The 16,561-nt window shown below is 43.5% G+C and overlaps 19 non-coding genes across 19 annotated transcripts; all 19 read right to left on the reverse strand.

The window, feature by feature from the left end:
- Nucleotides 1-7,628: 7,628 nt before the first annotated feature.
- On the reverse strand, nucleotides 7,629-7,700 carry trnac-gca (transfer RNA cysteine (anticodon GCA)). Its single transcript has one exon. It is a non-coding gene; the product is annotated as a tRNA-Cys (tRNA).
- A 494-nt stretch (nucleotides 7,701-8,194) lies between these two features.
- trnah-gug (transfer RNA histidin (anticodon GUG)) lies at nucleotides 8,195-8,266 on the reverse strand. The gene has a single exon. It is a non-coding gene; the product is annotated as a tRNA-His (tRNA).
- Nucleotides 8,267-8,761: 495 nt separating this feature from the next.
- trnar-acg (transfer RNA arginine (anticodon ACG)) lies at nucleotides 8,762-8,834 on the reverse strand. Its single transcript has one exon. It is a non-coding gene; the product is annotated as a tRNA-Arg (tRNA).
- A 99-nt stretch (nucleotides 8,835-8,933) lies between these two features.
- On the reverse strand, nucleotides 8,934-9,005 carry trnah-gug (transfer RNA histidin (anticodon GUG)). Its single transcript has one exon. It is a non-coding gene; the product is annotated as a tRNA-His (tRNA).
- Nucleotides 9,006-9,062: 57 nt separating this feature from the next.
- On the reverse strand, nucleotides 9,063-9,134 carry trnac-gca (transfer RNA cysteine (anticodon GCA)). The gene has a single exon. It is a non-coding gene; the product is annotated as a tRNA-Cys (tRNA).
- Nucleotides 9,135-9,456: 322 nt separating this feature from the next.
- trnar-acg (transfer RNA arginine (anticodon ACG)) lies at nucleotides 9,457-9,529 on the reverse strand. The gene has a single exon. It is a non-coding gene; the product is annotated as a tRNA-Arg (tRNA).
- Nucleotides 9,530-9,628: 99 nt separating this feature from the next.
- trnah-gug (transfer RNA histidin (anticodon GUG)) lies at nucleotides 9,629-9,700 on the reverse strand. The gene has a single exon. It is a non-coding gene; the product is annotated as a tRNA-His (tRNA).
- A 495-nt stretch (nucleotides 9,701-10,195) lies between these two features.
- Nucleotides 10,196-10,268, reverse strand: trnar-acg (transfer RNA arginine (anticodon ACG)). Its single transcript has one exon. It is a non-coding gene; the product is annotated as a tRNA-Arg (tRNA).
- An 837-nt stretch (nucleotides 10,269-11,105) lies between these two features.
- Nucleotides 11,106-11,177, reverse strand: trnah-gug (transfer RNA histidin (anticodon GUG)). The gene has a single exon. It is a non-coding gene; the product is annotated as a tRNA-His (tRNA).
- A 495-nt stretch (nucleotides 11,178-11,672) lies between these two features.
- trnar-acg (transfer RNA arginine (anticodon ACG)) lies at nucleotides 11,673-11,745 on the reverse strand. Its single transcript has one exon. It is a non-coding gene; the product is annotated as a tRNA-Arg (tRNA).
- An 837-nt stretch (nucleotides 11,746-12,582) lies between these two features.
- On the reverse strand, nucleotides 12,583-12,654 carry trnah-gug (transfer RNA histidin (anticodon GUG)). The gene has a single exon. It is a non-coding gene; the product is annotated as a tRNA-His (tRNA).
- Nucleotides 12,655-13,149: 495 nt separating this feature from the next.
- trnar-acg (transfer RNA arginine (anticodon ACG)) lies at nucleotides 13,150-13,222 on the reverse strand. The gene has a single exon. It is a non-coding gene; the product is annotated as a tRNA-Arg (tRNA).
- Nucleotides 13,223-13,887: 665 nt separating this feature from the next.
- Nucleotides 13,888-13,960, reverse strand: trnar-acg (transfer RNA arginine (anticodon ACG)). The gene has a single exon. It is a non-coding gene; the product is annotated as a tRNA-Arg (tRNA).
- Nucleotides 13,961-14,059: 99 nt separating this feature from the next.
- Nucleotides 14,060-14,131, reverse strand: trnah-gug (transfer RNA histidin (anticodon GUG)). The gene has a single exon. It is a non-coding gene; the product is annotated as a tRNA-His (tRNA).
- A 495-nt stretch (nucleotides 14,132-14,626) lies between these two features.
- trnar-acg (transfer RNA arginine (anticodon ACG)) lies at nucleotides 14,627-14,699 on the reverse strand. The gene has a single exon. It is a non-coding gene; the product is annotated as a tRNA-Arg (tRNA).
- Nucleotides 14,700-14,921: 222 nt separating this feature from the next.
- Nucleotides 14,922-14,999, reverse strand: trnac-gca (transfer RNA cysteine (anticodon GCA)). The gene has a single exon. It is a non-coding gene; the product is annotated as a tRNA-Cys (tRNA).
- Nucleotides 15,000-15,313: 314 nt separating this feature from the next.
- Nucleotides 15,314-15,386, reverse strand: trnar-acg (transfer RNA arginine (anticodon ACG)). Its single transcript has one exon. It is a non-coding gene; the product is annotated as a tRNA-Arg (tRNA).
- A 99-nt stretch (nucleotides 15,387-15,485) lies between these two features.
- trnah-gug (transfer RNA histidin (anticodon GUG)) lies at nucleotides 15,486-15,557 on the reverse strand. The gene has a single exon. It is a non-coding gene; the product is annotated as a tRNA-His (tRNA).
- A 666-nt stretch (nucleotides 15,558-16,223) lies between these two features.
- trnah-gug (transfer RNA histidin (anticodon GUG)) lies at nucleotides 16,224-16,295 on the reverse strand. The gene has a single exon. It is a non-coding gene; the product is annotated as a tRNA-His (tRNA).
- Nucleotides 16,296-16,561: the final 266 nt, after the last annotated feature.

Below are 16,561 nucleotides of genomic sequence, written 5' to 3' on the forward strand. Positions count from 1 at the left end.
GACGCTCTGCAGCATGCTTCCCCCTCTCAGAGCTGAGCGTGTTCTGTTCCTCTGGGCTCAGCTGAGGACGCTCTGCAGCAGCTCTGCAGCAGAGTCCACATCACATTCATCAGCCTTGAACAAATCCTTGTAGAAATCTACTGCATGCTTCCTCATCTCAGCCGGCTCCGTGTCACCTTTCCCTCAGGAAGCCGCAGACACAACATCTGTTTGGTGAAACGGGCTCGGACTAAAGCTCGGACTAAAGCTCGGACTAAAGCTCCTTTGGCTCTTTCTTGCATAAAGGAGTTAAGCTCCTGTCTTTTTTCTTTTAAACTGGCATTCTTCTGTGGATCAGCATGTGAGACACTTTCCAAATCTATTATCTCTTTTTCTAAATTCTCCATACTCCAATGTTGGCTGTTGAATAGGAGGTGTATTGTTGACCAAAAACCCTAATTTGGGCTTTTCCTACCTGCCACCACTGAGTAAGGGAAGAAAAACTCTCTTTCCTAGATCTCCAGTAAGCCCAAAACATTTTAAATTGTTCACAGAAATTCAAATCATGTAATAATCTATGCCAAAAAGACCTGGGTTTCCCGTTGGAAGATAAGATCAGCTCCATCAGAGCTAGATGATGGTCTGTGAAAGCAACAGGGATCTGACAGTTTGAAACCCAAGCAGAAAAGGCCTTGGGTAAATCAAACCTGTCCAATCTGGCTGCACTAACTCTACCATCTGATATCTGAACCCGTGTGTATTGCTGGCATGTAGGAAGCATCCTCCTCCACATCACCTTTCTTTAGAACATGGGACGATACAGAGGAAAACTGAAGATGTGGCTCAACTCCAGTCCTATCCAAAGTAAAGTCAGTGCAACAATTCCAGTCTCCACCCAAAACAATAAACTCCCCTTGACCAATATCACTTATTTTCTCTTCCAATACTTCAAAGACCTCTTGACGCTCAGAGCCTTGGTTTGGTGCAGACACATTAATAAAGCTAATCAGAAAATCATCTATTTCAGCTCTCACTAGAATAACTCTACCCTTCACTACCTCTGTGCTGGATATTATTTTTATATTTAAAAGCGGTGAGAATAGAATAGCTACTCCTGCGCTCAAATGTGTCCCATGGCTAAGGACGTGCAGCCCCCCCCCCCCCAGAGACCCCAGTCAGTTTCATTGCTGCTGTCACTGTGAGTTTCTTGTAGAAATACTACTTCTAGCTTTTTCTGTTGAATAACCTCTGTTACTGTCAAGTCCTTCAGGTTTTTGGCCTGTTTCAGTGATTTAGCCTGACTTGATAGGCTAGAGGGCAACAGAGGACGCTTTGGACAACTCGAATGTGTTCTTTTTGTCTTTATTTAACCAAGACAGCTCCAAGAATTCATCAGGTTGAAAACCTTCAAACACAAAGGACAAACAAAAGTTAGCTCACATGCTACACAAATTACAAACATTTTGCAGGTCTCACTGCATTCTCAATAATAACAATAATAGCACCACAAACTATGTTTTAATTAAAAAGGATACATTGTTACTTTAAAACCACATCATTAACTTAAATGAATTAATAAGAGTGTTTATCTCCACTTGGAAACAAGCACCAGAGAAAACCTCATCTGACCACCTGCGCCGTCTAAATCACACAGAAATCACTGGAGCACAGGCAGACCGCGCTACGTAAAAAACACAGCTGATTGCGCAACAGCACTCTCGCAAAGTGCGACAACAGATCAAGTACATAAACACAATAAACATACCAACGGCGTCTCCGGAGCCTCACACACACTGTCGCCTGGTTCTCTCTCTGTGGCTTTGAGAACAAGAGACCGGCCATCACAAATTACACCCCTTTTTGTAGCCGTGTTGTCGGAAGCGGCATTCATATTTTTCCTACAGCTCGCTTCTGAAAAGTAGCCCACGCTATCAAAATAAACAAATACCCTCTCCTGGTATTGAACAATACTATAATAATAATAATAATAATAATCTAAATGAAAACACATAATTATTTGTTAGTCCGTTTTTCACAGATATAATTACATATAGGCAGGGGCGGACTGGCCATCGGGACGTTCGGGACGAATCCCGATGGGCCGGTACTGAAGTGGGCCGGTCGGACGATGTGGGCCGGCCGGTAACCGGCAGGGCATGGCCCGCTGGCCCGGACACCCCGGGCCAGCATAACGTACTTTCCACTTGCCCGCTCGGGCCACTAAAAATATTGCTTTAATTAAAAATGGTCCTGTGGTATTGGTATTTTGACTAGCAATTTAGTTAAATAGTTTCGTTTATCAACGCTACAACATAGCGTTCCGTGAGTCGGTTGTCGTTGTTGTTGTTGGGTGAAAAGCAAACAGCTGTTTGCTGCGGAGCGCAGCGGGAGCGCGCTCCTTCACTACAGACTATCGTGCCACCTAACCATTCGCCAAATGTTTTTAATACCAGCGGTAACCGGCCAAGCGCCGGGGAAAAAACAATCTTCAAATAAAAGAAAGTCACCGGAGGAGTTAAAGGAGAGTGACATTGAGTATGAGAAGAAGAGGGAGAGAAAGTTTCAGCCTGCTTGATGGAGTTGGCTGCAGTGACGCGTCCTAAAACCCTTTTATAATCTATCGATTCGATTTATGATTCGAAAATTATAAAAGTAAGGTAGACATGTGGAGATTATCCGGCTGAACAAAACGTGCATTTATCAAACAGGTTTGTTTTCCACAGACCTTATTTCCAGCTATTTTCCAAAACCCTTGTCGAGGGAACCAGCAGCTTACTTCCTGGTTTTAGGACGCGTCACTGGCTGCACCTCTCAATATGATGCCAGTATAAACAAGGTCTTCTGTCGGCTCTGTACATCAATGCCGACCTATGCTGACAAGTAAGTGAAGAGTAGACAATATAAAGGTATTGGCGAAATGTCCCAGCAGTTTAGGATAATGAAGGTTCAGGTTCTAATCAAATACATTACATAGCCATTACATGTCTAACTCCTAATGACAGGAAGGCAGAAAGTGCATTATACAAATAATAATAATAGCAGACATTTTTTATCAATGACCACAATATCATTATTTTAACAAACCAAATATGAACAATTGAGGAAAATGAGGAAGAACTGATGATTCAAATATTGTAGTACATGTAGTAATGTAGTTAGTGCATACATTACTATTGCAACAAATGTGTTAATTTTCTTCATTATTAGTCGATTTTTTTTTTTTGACGAATGCTCCGGGCCCGGTAGACATTCTTTACCCTTAATGTCTACCGCTAGTGAATTGTCTACCCCCCCACCCGGTCGACAATTTACTTGCGGTACCGCGGTGGGCCGGCGGTACCGAAGTTGGTCGGTCGAGAGTCCCGGGCTGATTTGTAGTCCCAGTCCGCCCCTGCATATAGGCCTATTGACTTTCGTCTCGACAGTTACTAAGGCTCTCTTTTGAGCGTCTCTGCCCCCATTCATATTTAATGAGGCTACCCTTAAACCCTGAATACGAGGAGAAGAGAGACAGGCCGTTAAGAAAAGAGATAGAAACAGACAGTAAGGAGGAAACACCCGGTGCTGTATGATCATATTCAATTATCTCCGACTCCTTTTTTTAGGCACTTCGGTCGTTTTGTTTAAAGCTTTCCTCAGTGCAGTGATCTGTTTCTTGAGGCCATACCGTTTTTTTTTGGAAGAAGTCGCCACACACATGTCAAAAGCAACTATGTTTTCTGTATTAGATGCAAAGAGATCTTTTTGGCAGATTCCACTCGACCATAAGTCTTCCATGTTAACCACTTTCAGCTCCCCTTTTGGTCGTTACAGATTTCTAAGAATGCCATTTGGAATCAATTCTGCCAGCGAGGTGTTCCAGCGCTCCATGGAACAGATTTTCGACGGATACCCCTGTGAAATAATCGTTGATGATATCATTATTGCAGGTAAAGATGTTGCAGAGCACGATGCCAACCTGAGAAAAGTGCTCAACAGGGTCAGGGAGGTAAACTTAAGGCTTAACCCCCTCAAGTGCAAGTTCAGGCTAAGCCAAGTCGGCTATGTCGGCCATGTTTTCACCAGTGAAGGACTCAAAGCAGATCCTTCCAAAACAAGTGCTATTAAGGAGATGCCAGTGCCAGCAGACGTCCCAGCCTTACAAAGATTTCTGGGGATGGTCAACTATCTTGGAAAGTTCATACCAAACTTCAGCCAGCTATCAGCTCCACTACGGCAGCTCACACATAAAGACACAGAATGGACATGGCACGAACAGCAGCAGAAAGCTTTTGAAGATTTAAAGAAACGCATGTCTTGCCCACCGGTGTTGCTATACTACGACGTTGACAAGCCAGTGACACTTACCTGTGACGCTTCACAGTACGGACTCGGTGCAGCGTGTTTGCAGGAAGGAAAACCTGTAGCGTATGCTTCGCGTACACTAACTGAAACAGAAACCAGATATGCTCAAATCGAAAAAGAGTTGTTGGCAGTGGTCTTTGCATGTTCAAAATTCAATGACTATATCTATGGTAAACCAGTCACTATTGAAACAGACCACCAGCCCCTCGTCACCATACTAAAAAAGCCCATACACACAGCACCTGCAAGACTACAAAGAATGATGCTACGACTACAAAAGTACGACATCACTCTTGTGTACAAATGTGGAAAGCAAATGTTCCTGGCTGACACTTTGTCGCGAGCTCCCCGCAGCTCCACAGTTCAGCAAGCTGAAGAAGAGGACAACTTCGACGTGATGACTGTTAACTACATATCTTCTTCTCGCTTAGAAGAGTTAGAGAGGCACACCGCTGAAGACATGACTCTGCAAACACTCAGCACCACTATCAGACACGGGTGGCCCGCTAAACAGCATAATCTTCCACATGCCATTAGACCGTATTTTCCTTTCAGAGACGAACTGATTGTTGAAAATGGAGTCATAATGAAGGGTCACAAAGCAGTTATTCCTCTGTCACTACAGAAAGAATACATCAGCATCATGCACAGAGGACATCCTGGCGAAGAAGCTACAAAGCGGAGAGCACGTGGCATTGTTTTCTGGCCAACTATGACAGACAACATTCACACAGAAATACAGTCATGCTCTGTGTGCAACAGCACAAAACCACACCAGCAGAAAGAACCACTCCATCTGCATCCAGTTCCAGACCTGCCGTGGTCAACTGTAGCAACTGACATCTTTGAGTGGCACAATCAGCAATACTTAGTGCTAGTGGACTCATATTCAGGCTGGTATAAGATCGACATGCTTCGTGATATCACTGCAGCAACAGTCATTGCAAAGCTGAAAAGACATTTCTCAGTTCATGGAACACCTCACACCCTCATGTCAGACAATGGGAGGCAGTTTACTAGCCAGCGCTTTAAAGACTTTGCTTCACAGTGGGACTTCACTCATATTACCAGCAGCCCTGAGTATCCCCAGTCCAACGGGCTAGCTGAACGAGCTGTGCGCAGTGCTAAGCAGCTCATGGAGAAATCTCATAGAGATGGAACTGATGTTTTTCTCAACCTATTAAACATCAGGAATGTACCACGTGACGCAAAATTAGGATCTCCTGCACAGAGACTGATGTCGAGACAAACACGTACAACACTCCCAGTCTCGGTGAAGCTGCTTGAGCCACACATGCGTCATCCACAAGAGGTAAAAGCCCAGCTTCTAAACAAGAGGCTGTATCAAAAACAGTGCTATGATAAGTCAAGCCGACCACTACAACCTTTGATGGAAGGACAGGTTGTTAGGATGCAGACCCCACAAGGTTACAACAGGACTGGAATGATTCAAGAGATTTGCAAGGAACCCCGGTCATACGTCGTCCACTCAGACGGGAAGCTGTACAGAAGGAATCGTAGGCACATTCTGCCTGTAGCTGAGCCCGTCCCGTCACACACCTCCACAAGTGACACTGATCATCAGGACACAGGACTTGAGTTCACAGATTGTAACACACAGGAATCACTGAACAGTGAACACATGAGGGCTGATGTTCCCACAGCTAAACTGCTGCCAGACACTCCTGAGAGTGTCTACAGGACACGCTCAGGCCGTGCTTTCAAGCCTAATCCCAAATACAGAGACTGAAACTTTGTCATGTATGCATAAGCATACCACTATGAGAACAATGACTCTAAACTGTTAGTTCACACAGTTATGCCATATTGAGGCCTAAAGTTTTGTTGCATAGTGCAAATGTATTCTATTCTAGTAATCTACTTGTTACGGTAGTAATTACTGAGTTAAATGCTGCACTCCTTCTTTGAGATAGCCTCTGTGTTCATCAGTTACTAAATGCACACATAGTTTGATAATGTGTAAATTTGCAGCATCCTGTATGTTCTGTCATATGTGCTCAGTATAACAGTTTTGTTCACTACTGTAGGAAGAGCTAAAGAAAGGGGATGTAGAGTATTCGCATTTGGTCTCTTTGGTCCTTCTGCAGACACCGTACCGGATGTAGGGATCTACATGCGGCACACGAGTAGTGTTGTGATAACTACCAGGTGTATGTATGTTGCTCCGTTGCTATCAAGGTTATTAAACCAAGTTCTATAACAAACATGACTCGTTTATGAGAACATCAAACAATTGGGAATAAATGGAGGGACTCCCGATATGGTAATCCGGGTAGAAGGCACTGCCAGTGGGGACACTTGTATAAACTCATCATTTATGTTTAAGCCACTTTCAATTAACTGGCTTACCAACTCCTGCTTCTTTACAAAAACCACCACAGCTTTATTCATGCGGGATGCGTAGGAGATGTTTCCGTGTCCCACCTGCTCCCCCACCGCCAGCAGCACACTCCACCGTACTGTTCTCCTGAGGGATCACCCTCACCCCGTGTCGCAGGGACGGCATCTCACAGGAAGCCATCCCTGCAGAGAAACACGCTTCTCTCACGGAAGAAAAACTAAACTACACTCACAACAAACAAGACCAATAAACAATCATACAATGAACAAAGTAGAAGAAGAAAAAAGAGAAAACTTTTACAAAAAGTTACCATCAAACCTCACCACGCTCTCAGCTCACCACCACCGAACTCCTCACACACTCACTCTCAGAGAGAGAGAACCTTTATCTATTTAATATAGATAAAGTAAGAAATCCTTCCAATGTATAGGACAGTAAAAACTGTTTAAAAGGGGAGTGATTAGTGAAATATGCATAAAGAAAAATAATGAATGCTAACTAGGTAAGATAAGAATAAACAAGTTGAAATGATTTGTTATTGGTTGTGATCATATTCTAAAGATGTTTGGATTATTGAAAAGTATACAGCTCACTTTCATCTGAGTGTTGAGAGCTGTATCCACAGGGTTGCCAACTTTGGGTACATGGCTGGAGTGAGATTTTGATATCATGGGTTTAATTACACGTATGCACACTAAATTACTGATATCGCGTCCGTAGCGGGACCGTACCATATATATATATATATATATATATAGGATATATACAAATACACAATATTGGACATAGACTATAAAGGGCACAAAGTTTCATTCACTAATGAAAGTCAAACACATGTTTGTTTCCACTGTTCAACGCAGAGTACTAACCACTATACGATCACGGCCACCGTAGTTCTCACAGTATTGCAAACATACCATTCTGAAGGAAAGTACACTTACAAAGGGGGCACCCAGATTTGAACTGGGGACCTCTTGATCTGCAGTCAAATGCTCTACCACTGAGCTATACCCCCTATGAGTGACAGAGTTCAGATACATACTCATAGGCTGGGAATTACTGTAAAGCTCAAATGACCAGAAGTCAAAAGCCCACGTAGGCTAAAAACGAAATATTTCACATTTGCTTGGTTTTATGTTGAAGGGCCATAATAATGTTGTTCCTCGTTTCAAATGTTCATTGACTTTGATGGACTGTTTGTTGAGAAGTACTGTTGGAAATGTTGAAAGCCCATTGACCCATCATCATGTCAATCCCTCATTCGGGGTGTACTTTGACGGACAGCTTTTTGTGAAGTACATTAGGAAATGAGGAACAATTGATTTCCTAAAGCGAGACCAGCTAGCCAGGAGTGGAACCTGGAATCTTCTGATCCGTAGTCAGACGCGTTATCCATTGCGCCACTAACCCTTTGTTTTTTGCTTTCGTAGCAGCTTTTAAACTGTAGAAAATGAACTAAAAATGCAGTAGGTAGGTTGAAGCAAAAACATAAAAGCAGACTGCAACTGCTGCCGTGACCCGGATTCGAACCGGGGTTGCTGCGGCCACAACGCAGAGTACTAACCACTATACGATCACGGCCGCTGTACTTCTCACAGTATTGCAAACATACCATTCTGAAGGAAAGTACACTTACAAAGGGGGCACCCAGATTTGAACTGGCATTTTAAAGGCAAGAACACTTACAACGGGGTTACCCAGATTTGAACTGGGGACGTCTTGATCTGCAGTCTAATGCTCTACCACTGAGGTATAGCCCGTATGACTTAAAGAGTTCAGACACATACTCATAGGCTGGACATTACTGTAAAGCTCAAATGACCAGAAGTCAAAAGCCCACGTAGGCTAAAAACGAAATATTTCACATTCGCTTGGTTTCATGTTGAAGGGCCATAATAGTGTTGTTCCTCGTTTCAAATGTTCACTGACTTTGATGAACTGTTTGTTGAGAAGTACTGCTGGAAATGTTGAAAGCCCATCGACCCATGTCGATCCCTCATTCCAGGTGTACTTTGACGGACAGCTTTTTGAGAAGTACATTAGGAAATGATGAACAATTGATTTACTAAAGTGAGACGAGCTAGCCAGGAGTCGAACCTGGCATCTTCTGATCCGTAGTCAGACGCGTTATCCATTGCGCCACTAACCCTTTGTTTTTTGCTTTCGTAGCAGCTTTTAAACTGTAGAAAATGAACTAAAAATGCAGTAGGTAGGTTGAGACAAAAACATAAAATCAGACTGCAACTGCTGCCGTGACCCGGATTCGAACCGGGGTTGCTGCGGCCACAACGCAGAGTACTAACCACTATACGATCACGGCCACCGTAGTTCTCACAGTATTGCAAACATACCATTCTGAAGGAAAGTACACTTACAAAGGGGGCACCCAGATTTGAACTGGGGACCTCTTGATCTGCAGTCAAATGCTCTACCACTGAGCTATACCCCCTATGAGTGACAGAGTTCAGAGACATACTCATAGGCTGGGAATTACTGTAAAGCTCAAATGACCAGAAGTCAAAAGCCCACGTAGGCTAAAAACGAAATATTTCACATTTGCTTGGTTTTATGTTGAAGGGCCATAATAGTGTTGTTCCTCGTTTCAAATGTTCATTGACTTTGATGGACTGTTTGTTGAGAAGTACTGTTGGAAATGTTGAAAGCCCATTGACTCATCATCATGTCAATCCCTCATTCCAGGTGTACTTTGACGGACAGCTTTTTGTGAAGTACATTAGGAAATGAGGAACAATTGATTTCCTAAAGGGAGACGAGTTAGCCAGGAGTCGAACCTGGAATGTTCTGATCCGTAGTCAGACGCGTTATCCATTGCGCCACTAACCCTTTGTTTTTTACTTTCGTAGCAGCTTTTAAACTGTAGAAAATGAACTAAAAATGCAGTAGGTAGGTTGAAGCAAAAACATAAAAGCAGACTGCAACTGCTGCCGTGACCCGGATTCGAACCGGGGTTGCTGCGGCCACAACGCAGAGTACTAACCACTATACGATCACGGCCGCTGTAGTTCTCACAGTATTGCAAACATACCATTCTGAAGGAAAGTACACTTACAAAGGGGGCACCCAGATTTGAACTGGCATTTTAAAGGCAAGAACACTTACAACGGGGTTACCCAGATTTGAACTGGGGACGTCTTGATCTGCAGTCTAATGCTCTACCACTGAGGTATAGCCCGTATGACTTAAAGAGTTCAGACACATACTCATAGGCTGGACATTACTGTAAAGCTCAAATGACCAGAAGTCAAAAGCCCACGTAGGCTAAAAACGAAATATTTCACATTCGCTTGGTTTCATGTTGAAGGGCCATAATAGTGTTGTTCCTCGTTTCAAATGTTCACTGACTTTGATGAACTGTTTGTTGAGAAGTACTGCTGGAAATGTTGAAAGCCCATCGACCCATGTCGATCCCTCATTCCAGGTGTACTTTGACGGACAGCTTTTTGAGAAGTACATTAGGAAATGATGAACAATTGATTTACTAAAGTGAGACGAGCTAGCCAGGAGTCGAACCTGGCATCTTCTGATCCGTAGTCAGACGCGTTATCCATTGCGCCACTAACCCTTTGTTTTTTGCTTTCGTAGCAGCTTTTAAACTGTAGAAAATGAACTAAAAATGCAGTAGGTAGGTTGAGACAAAAACATAAAATCAGACTGCAACTGCTGCCGTGACCCGGATTCGAACCGGGGTTGCTGCGGCCACAACGCAGAGTAGTAACCACTATACGATCACGGCCACCGTAGTTCTCACAGTATTGCAAAAATACCATTCTGAAGGAAAGTACACTTACAAAGGGGGCACCCAGATTTGAACTGGCATTTTAAAGGCAAGAACACTTACAACGGGGTTACCCAGATTTGAACTGGGGACGTCTTGATCTGCAGTCTAATGCTCTACCACTGAGCTATAGCCCGTATGACTTAAAGAGTTCAGACACATACTTATAGGCTGGACATTACTGTAAAGCTCAAATGACCAGAAGTCAAAAGCCACGTAGGCTAAAAACGAAATATTTCACATTCGCTTGGTTTCACGTTGAAGGGCCATAATAGTGTTGTTCCTCGTTTCAAATGTTCACTGACTTTGATGGACTGTTTGTTGAGAAGTACTGTTGGAAATGTTGAAAGCCCATTGACCCATGTCGATCCCTCATTCCAGATGTACTTTGACAGACAACTTTTCGAGAAGTACATTAGGAAATGAGGAACAATTGATTTACTAAAGTGAGACGAGCTAGCCAGGAGTCGAACCTGGAATCTTCTGATCCGTAGTCAGACGCGTTATCCATTGCCCCACTAACCCTTTGTTTTTTGCTTTCGTAGCAGCTTTTAAACTGTAGAAAATGAACTAAAAATGCAGTAGGTAGGTTGAAGCAAAAACATAAAAGCAGACTGCAACTGCTGCCGTGACCCGGATTCGAACCGGGGTTGCTGCGGCCACAACGCAGAGTACTAACCACTATACGATCACGGCCGCTGTAGTTCTCACAGTATTGCAAACATACCATTCTGAAGGAAAGTACACTTACAAAGGGGGCACCCAGATTTGAACTGGCATTTTAAAGGCAAGAACACTTACAACGGGGTTACCCAGATTTGAACTGGGGACGTCTTGAGCTGCAGTCTAATGCTCTACCACTGAGGTATAGCCCGTATGACTTAAAGAGTTCAGACACATACTCATAGGCTGGACATTACTGTAAAGCTCAAATGACCAGAAGTCAAAAGCCCACGTAGGCTAAAAACGAAATATTTCACATTCGCTTGGTTTCATGTTGAAGGGCCATAATAGTGTTGTTCCTCGTTTCAAATGTTCACTGACTTTGATGAACTGTTTGTTGAGAAGTACTGCTGGAAATGTTGAAAGCCCATCGACCCATGTCGATCCCTCATTCCAGGTGTACTTTGACGGACAGCTTTTTGAGAAGTACATTTGGAAATGATGAACAATTGATTTACTAAAGTGAGACGAGCTAGCCAGGAGTCGAACCTGGCATCTTCTGATCCGTAGTCAGACGCGTTATCCATTGCGCCACTAACCCTTTGTTTTTTGCTTTCGTAGCAGCTTTTAAACTGTAGAAAATGAACTAAAAATGCAGTAGGTAGGTTGAGACAAAAACATAAAATCAGACTGCAACTGCTGCCGTGACCCGGATTCGAACCGGGGTTGCTGCGGCCACAACGCAGAGTAGTAACCACTATACGATCACGGCCACCGTAGTTCTCACAGTATTGCAAAAATACCATTCTGAAGGAAAGTACACTTACAAAGGGGGCACCCAGATTTGAACTGGCATTTTAAAGGCAAGAACACTTACAACGGGGTTACCCAGATTTGAACTGGGGACGTCTTGATCTGCAGTCTAATGCTCTACCACTGAGCTATAGCCCGTATGACTTAAAGAGTTCAGACACATACTTATAGGCTGGACATTACTGTAAAGCTCAAATGACCAGAAGTCAAAAGCCACGTAGGCTAAAAACGAAATATTTCACATTCGCTTGGTTTCACGTTGAAGGGCCATAATAGTGTTGTTCCTCGTTTCAAATGTTCACTGACTTTGATGGACTGTTTGTTGAGAAGTACTGTTGGAAATGTTGAAAGCCCATTGACCCATGTCGATCCCTCATTCCAGATGTACTTTGACAGACAACTTTTCGAGAAGTACATTAGGAAATGAGGAACAATTGATTTACTAAAGTGAGACGAGCTAGCCAGGAGTCGAACCTGGAATCTTCTGATCGGTAGTCAGACGCGTTATCCATTGCCCCACTAACCCTTTGTTTTTTGCTTTCGTAGCAGCTTTTAAACTGTAGAAAATGAACTAAAAATGCAGTAGGTAGGTTGAAGCAAAAACATAAAAGCAGACTGCAACTGCTGCCGTGACCCGGATTCGAACCGGGGTTGCTGCGGCCACAACGCAGAGTACTAACCACTATACGATCACGGCCGCTGTAGTTCTCACAGTATTGCAAACATACCATTCTGAAGGAAAGTACACTTACAAAGGGGGCACCCAGATTTGAACTGGCATTTTAAAGGCAAGAACACTTACAACGGGGTTACCCAGATTTGAACTGGGGACGTCTTGAGCTGCAGTCTAATGCTCTACCACTGAGGTATAGCCCGTATGACTTAAAGAGTTCAGACACATACTCATAGGCTGGACATTACTGTAAAGCTCAAATGACCAGAAGTCAAAAGCCCACGTAGGCTAAAAACGAAATATTTCACATTCGCTTGGTTTCATGTTGAAGGGCCATAATAGTGTTGTTCCTCATTTCAAATGTTCACTGACTTTGATGAACTGTTTGTTGAGAAGTACTGCTGGAAATGTTGAAAGCCCATCGACCCATGTCGATCCCTCATTCCAAGTGTACTTTGACGGACAGCTTTTTGAGAAGTACATTAGGAAATGATGAACAATTGATTTACTAAAGTGAGACGAGCTAGCCAGGAGTCGAACCTGGCATCTTCTGATCCGTAGTCAGACGCGTTATCCATTGCGCCACTAACCCTTTGTTTTTTGCTTTCGTAGCAGCTTTTAAACTGTAGAAAATGAACTAAAAATGCAGTAGGTAGGTTGAGACAAAAACATAAAATCAGACTGCAACTGCTGCCGTGACCCGGATTCGAACCGGGGTTGCTGCGGCCACAACGCAGAGTAGTAACCACTATACGATCACGGCCACCGTAGTTCTCACAGTATTGCAAAAATACCATTCTGAAGGAAAGTACACTTACAAAGGGGGCACCCAGATTTGAACTGGCATTTTAAAGGCAAGAACACTTACAACGGGGTTACCCAGATTTGAACTGGGGACGTCTTGATCTGCAGTCTAATGCTCTACCACTGAGCTATAGCCCGTATGACTTAAAGAGTTCAGACACATACTTATAGGCTGGACATTACTGTAAAGCTCAAATGACCAGAAGTCAAAAGCCACGTAGGCTAAAAACGAAATATTTCACATTCGCTTGGTTTCACGTTGAAGGGCCATAATAGTGTTGTTCCTCGTTTCAAATGTTCACTGACTTTGATGGACTGTTTGTTGAGAAGTACTGTTGGAAATGTTGAAAGCCCATTGACCCATGTCGATCCCTCATTCCAGATGTACTTTGACAGACAACTTTTCGAGAAGTACATTAGGAAATGAGGAACAATTGATTTACTAAAGTGAGACGAGCTAGCCAGGAGTCGAACCTGGAATCTTCTGATCCGTAGTCAGACGCGTTATCCATTGCGCCACTAACCCTTTGTTTTTTGCTTTCGTAGCAGCTTTTAAACTGTAGAAAATGAACTAAAAATGCAGTAGGTAGGTTGAAGCAAAAACATAAAAGCAGACTGCAACTGCTGCCGTGACCCGGATTCGAACCGGGGTTGCGGCGGCCACAACGCAGAGTACTAACCACTATACGATCACGGCCGCTGTAGTTCTCACAGTATTGCAAACATACCATTCTGAAGGAAAGTACACTTACAAAGGGGGCACCCAGATTTGAACTGGCATTTTAAAGGCAAGAACACTTACAACGGGGTTACCCAGATTTGAACTGGGGACGTCTTGAGCTGCAGTCTAATGCTCTACCACTGAGGTATAGCCCGTATGACTTAAAGAGTTCAGACACATACTCATAGGCTGGACATTACTGTAAAGCTCAAATGACCAGAAGTCAAAAGCCCACGTAGGCTAAAAACGAAATATTTCACATTCGCTTGGTTTCATGTTGAAGGGCCATAATAGTGTTGTTCCTCGTTTCAAATGTTCACTGACTTTGATGAACTGTTTGTTGAGAAGTACTGCTGGAAATGTTGAAAGCCCATCGACCCATGTCGATCCCTCATTCCAGGTGTACTTTGACGGACAGCTTTTTGAGAAGTACATTAGGAAATGATGAACAATTGATTTACTAAAGTGAGACGAGCTAGCCAGGAGTCGAACCTGGCATCTTCTGATCCGTAGTCAGACGCGTTATCCATTGCGCCACTAACCCTTTGTTTTTTGCTTTCGTAGCAGCTTTTAAACTGTAGAAAATGAACTAAAAATGCAGTAGGTAGGTTGAGACAAAAACATAAAATCAGACTGCAACTGCTGCCGTGACCCGGATTCGAACCGGGGTTGCTGCGGCCACAAGAAGAGTAGTAACCACTATACGATCACGGCCACCGTAGTTCTCACAGTATTGCAAAAATACCATTCTGAAGGAAAGTACACTTACAAAGGGGGCACCCAGATTTGAACTGGGGACCTCTTGATCTGCAGTCAAATGCTCTACCACTGAGCTATAGCCCGTATGACTTAAAGAGTTCAGACACATACTTATAGGCTGGACATTACTGTAAAGCTCAAATGACCAGAAGTCAAAAGCCACGTAGGCTAAAAACGAAATATTTCACATTCGCTTGGTTTCACGTTGAAGGGCCATAATAGTGTTGTTCCTCGTTTCAAATGTTCACTGACTTTGATGGACTGTTTGTTGAGAAGTACTGTTGGAAATGTTGAAAGCCCATTGACCCATGTCGATCCCTCATTCCAGATGTACTTTGACAGACAACTTTTCGAGAAGTACATTAGGAAATGAGGAACAATTGATTTCCTAAAGGGAGACGAGTTAGCCAGGAGTCGAACCTGGAATCTTCTGATCCGTAGTCAGACGCGTTATCCATTGCGCCACTAACCCTTTGTTTTTTGCTTTCGTAGCAGCTTTTAAACTGTAGAAAATGAACTAAAAATGCAGTAGGTAGGTTGAAGCAAAAACATAAAAGCAGACTGCAACTGCTGCCGTGACCCGGATTCGAACCGGGGTTGCTGCGGCCACAACGCAGAGTACTAACCACTATACGATCACGGCCGCTGTAGTTCTCACAGTATTGCAAACATACCATTCTGAAGGAAAGTACACTTACAAAGGGGGCACCCAGATTTGAACTGGCATTTTAAAGGCAAGAACACTTACAACGGGGTTACCCAGATTTGAACTGGGGACGTCTTGATCTGCAGTCTAATGCTCTACCACTGAGGTATAGCCCGTATGACTTAAAGAGTTCAGACACATACTTATAGGCTGGACATTACTGTAAAGCTCAAATGACCAGAAGTCAAAAGCCACGTAGGCTAAAAACGAAATATTTCACATTCGCTTGGTTTCACGTTGAAGGGCCATAATAGTGTTGTTCCTCGTTTCAAATGTTCACTGACTTTGATGGACTGTTTGTTGAGAAGTACTGTTGGAAATGTTGAAAGCCCATTGACCCATGTCGATCCCTCATTCCAGATGTACTTTGACAGACAACTTTTCGAGAAGTACATTAGGAAATGAGGAACAATTGATTTACTAAAGTGAGACGAGCTAGCCAGGAGTCGAACCTGGAATCTTCTGATCCGTAGTCAGACGCGTTATCCATTGCCCCACTAACCCTTTGTTTTTTGCTTTCGTAGCAGCTTTTAAACTGTAGAAAATGAACTAAAAATGCAGTAGGTAGGTTGAAGCAAAAACATAAAAGCAGACTGCAACTGCTGCCGTGACCCGGATTCGAACCGGGGTTGCTGCGGCCACAACGCAGAGTACTAACCACTATACGATCACGGCCGCTGTAGTTCTCACAGTATTGCAAACATACCATTCTGAAGGAAAGTACACTTACAAAGGGGGCACCCAGATTTGAACTGGCATTTTAAAGGCAAGAACACTTACAACGGGGTTACCCAGATTTGAACTGGGGACGTCTTGAGCTGCAGTCTAATGCTCTACCACTGAGGTATAGCCCGTATGACTTAAAGAGTTCAGACACATACTCATAGGCTGGACATTACTGTAAAGCTCAAATGACCAGAAGTCCAAAAGCCCACGTAGGC

The sequence above is a fragment of the Pseudochaenichthys georgianus genome, unplaced genomic scaffold (genome assembly GCF_902827115.2).
Source record: "Pseudochaenichthys georgianus unplaced genomic scaffold, fPseGeo1.2 scaffold_438_arrow_ctg1, whole genome shotgun sequence".
In the NCBI taxonomy this organism is placed as follows: Eukaryota; Metazoa; Chordata; class Actinopteri; order Perciformes; family Channichthyidae; genus Pseudochaenichthys; species Pseudochaenichthys georgianus.